This window comes from Schistocerca americana, chromosome 10, assembly GCF_021461395.2.
Source record: "Schistocerca americana isolate TAMUIC-IGC-003095 chromosome 10, iqSchAmer2.1, whole genome shotgun sequence".
Lineage (NCBI taxonomy): Eukaryota > Metazoa > Arthropoda > Insecta > Orthoptera > Acrididae > Schistocerca > Schistocerca americana.
The window spans coordinates 172,734,363-172,737,815 of NC_060128.1; the positions used below are offsets into that span (position 1 = coordinate 172,734,363).

General features: G+C 45.9%; 1 non-coding gene across 1 annotated transcript; it reads left to right on the forward strand.

The window, feature by feature from the left end:
* The first annotated feature begins 2,085 nt into the window (after positions 1-2,085).
* Positions 2,086-2,160, forward strand: Trnat-ugu. The gene has a single exon. It is a non-coding gene; the product is annotated as a tRNA-Thr (tRNA).
* The last annotated feature ends 1,293 nt before the right edge of the window (positions 2,161-3,453 follow it).

The window sequence follows — 3,453 nt, forward strand, 5'->3', positions numbered from 1 at the left end:
TGTGTGCTGAGAACACACAATTTCAGCCCTTACCACTGACCACGAATAACGTAGTGACCGACGGCCTTCACTTAATGACCGAAAGCAGCGGCGTTTGCGTAGAGTTGTCAGCGCTAACAGACCAGCAACAATACGTTAAATAACCGCAGCAATCAGTGTGGGACGTACGACGAACGTATCCGTTAGGGCAGTGTGGCGAAATTTGTATTAAATGGGCTACGGCAGCAGACGACCGACGCGAGGACATCGCCTGCAGCGCCTCTCCTAGGCTCGTGGCAATTTCGGTTGGACCCTAGAGGACCAGAAAACCGTGGCCTCGTGCGTCGACTCCCGATTTCAGTTGGTAAGAGCTGATTGTAAGATTCGAGCGTGGTATCAACCAACACCAGTCGTTAGCAACGCACAGTCCAAGCAGGTTGTGGCACCATAATGCTGTGCGCTGTGTTTAATGGAGACGAAACTTCAATCTATGGAAGATCGATACAAAGACTCCCCCCAGAAAAAGAAACTAAAGACGGAGCCCTCAGCTGGAAAAATCATGACCACAGTGTTCTGGGACGCAGATGGTGTTTGTTATCTGTGTTGATTTCCTTGATCATGGAACAACAAGAAATTCAGAGCGTTACATCACAACGCTGCGAACTCTGAAACGACGACTAACAAGGGTCCGGAAGGAAAAGGGGAATGTTTTCCTGCAGCATGACAATGCCAAACCACACACTTCAAGTGCCGCAACAGCAGAACTTCACAGACTGTATCTCACCAGATGAGCCGATCACTTACTAGAAATCGTTGTGTTCGGCTACATGGAGCCCATTTGCATCTGTTCATGGACGTAATGTTCCCAAACAAGGACGAAATTTTTATGAATGGCAATGTGCCATGTCACCACGCCACAGCTGTTCGCGACTGGTTCGAAGACCATTGCGGACAATTCAAGCTAATGATATGGCCACGCATCGAACATTTATGAGACAAAATGAGAGGTTGGTACACATAATCCTGCACCGCCAGCACTTTTGCGTTTGTGGACAGCTGTAGTGGCAGCACACCTCAGGACTTGAGTTCATGCCTCTTGGCGTTTCTGCGATACGCTGGGCAAAAGGATGTCCGACATAATATTGGGTGGCATTCCATTGCTTTTGTTACCTCGCTGTACGGACCGGAGCCTTCCGCGGGGAAGCGCTCTACGGACTGAGCTACCCAAACACGAGTAAAGACCGTCTTCACAGCTTTGCTTCCGCCAGTACCTCATCTCCTACCTTCTAGACTTCACACAAGTTCTTCTGGGTAATTTGCGGGACTACCACTACTGGAATAAAGCGTATTGCGGACATACGGCTTAGCGACAGTGTGGAAGAATTGTTTCATGAGAACTTCTGTGAAGTTTGGAAGGTAGGAGACGAGTAGCTGACGGACGTAAAGCTGTGAGGACGGGTCGTGAGTCGTGCTGGGGTAGCTCAGTCGGTAAAGCACTTGCCCGCCAATGGCAAAGATCACAGTTTCGTGGCCGAATCGGGCACATAGTTTTAATCTGCTAGGAAGTGTCATATCAGCGCACACTCCGCACAATTTAACAGCCGCAGGTTTTTCAGGAATTTTAAATGTTTATTTTTTCTTAAAAAGAACAAATATTTAATTGTACAATCATCTCATAACATATAGTGTAAGTTCCCCACTAAATGATTCTGTATGGAATGTTCCGCAAATTTACATCTCACTGTATAAAAAGTCTACGTATTAACGAAATTACGTACTCACAAATAGTTATCCAACTCTAAATCGTATGCTAACCTTTAACTAAACAGATTGAACTGTATACTTATATGGATATGTCCGAAAGAACAGACACCATTTCCATATAAGTATATAGTTTTGGCAATACCTGCCATGACCTTCTTCTTCTGTGCGGATGCACACATATTCCCCGAACTCTTACGGGACTTGGTAAGAATGTCTTCCACGAGTAATGAGTGTGTTGGGGTGAGACACTACGAGTGTTGTGTGTGGGCATACAAGGTGAGAATGTGGGTCTCGCGGGAGGCGTGCAAGGGATAAGTCCCTGCAGTCGCGCTGTTCATCTGTGTCGTCGGTGGCTCAGATGGATAGAGCATCTGCCATGTAAGCAGGAGATCCCGGGTTCGAGTCCCGGCCGGGGCACACATTTTCAACTGTCCCCGTTGATATATATCAATGCCCGTCAGCAGCTGAAGGTATTAATATATTTCTAATTTAGAATGAACTGTAGCTGGTCCAAATACAACATGTATTTATGTTAATCACGCAACTTAAATAGAAAAGAACTTGAAAATATTGCTGTAGTTGTAAGGTTCTTATACTTAACACATGACTGGTTCCGGGCTCTTATGCGCCCATCTTCAGATGTTGGTGCTGTGACTCCGAGCGCCGCGCTGGACGAGTACACCGGGTTCACAGCACCAACTTACGACACCTGAAGATAGGCGTATAACAGCCCGAAACCAGTCGTGTGTTAAATAGAAGAACCTTACAACTGTAGCGATATTTTCAATCTCTGGTATAATGCTCAGTTGCAGATGTTCCTCCGATAGGATTGTTTGAAGTAGAACAATTATCTAGCTCTAATCAAAATTTCCGTTTATCTCGCGTCTTGACAACATTGTTGCTGATTTCTCGAAAGTGCAACAGCGAACAGCAAGCAAGCAGCGGCTAAGATAGATTTCTAGTTTTAAGTAAAATTTCAAAACAATACTCGAACTGTTGGATACCTGGAATGTGGTAATGCGTAATGATCAACCTTCTTTAAGCAGTGGTGTGCTGAGGGTAACTGTTCCTATGAACCGATATTCCAAGACAACGATTTTAGAACGAAGCAAGTATTCAAAAAGATTAAGCAAAACTTCGTGTGATCTTCACACATAACATTGGTCTGAACAATACTACGCTTAACAATGTGAACCATGAAACTTCCTGGCAGATTAAAACTGTGTGCCCGACCGAGACTCGAACTCGGGACCTTTGCCTTTCGCGGGCAAGTGCTCTAACAACTGAGCTACCGAAGCACGACTCACGCCCGGTACTCACAGCTTTACTTCTGCCAGTACCTCGTCTCCTACCTTCCAAACTTTACAGAAGCTCTCCTGCTAACCTTGCAGAACTAGCACTCCTGAAAGAAAGGATATTGCGGAGACATGGCTTAGCCACAGCCTGGGGGAGCTGTGAGTACCAGGCGTGAGTCGTGCTTCGGTAGCTCAGTTGGTAGAGCACTTGCCCGCGAAAGGCAAAGGTCCCGAGTTCGAGTCTCGGTCGGGCACACAGTTTTAATCTGCCAGGAAGTTTCATATCAGCGCACATTCCGCTGCAGAGTGAAAATCTCATTCTGGAATGTGAACCATGTTTTAAAAAGGGTACGATGTTAACAGAGAACTTCTATAAAACCGAACAGCTTAATCAGTTGATATGTTAAAGCATGAC